Source organism: Penaeus monodon, chromosome 30 (genome assembly GCF_015228065.2).
Source record: "Penaeus monodon isolate SGIC_2016 chromosome 30, NSTDA_Pmon_1, whole genome shotgun sequence".
NCBI lineage: Eukaryota > Metazoa > Arthropoda > Malacostraca > Decapoda > Penaeidae > Penaeus > Penaeus monodon.
Window position 1 is genome coordinate 11576039 of NC_051415.1, and position 206 is coordinate 11576244.

Consider the following 206-nt stretch of genomic DNA (forward strand, 5'->3'; position numbering starts at 1 on the left):
TTTATCCCTCACTTATTCCTCAAACCTCTGGCACAATAAATCACAACAACCTGAGATTCATATAAACTTCCACACTCTTCCAGCCTCCGGGCCAGTAAATCACATCTAATAGTTCTTGGAAAAAACCCACCGCCTCGCCCTCAGCTAAGCACATCCGAACGCATTTTACTTACTCGAGTTTTTTTTTTGCGTTCGGAAACAGCGAG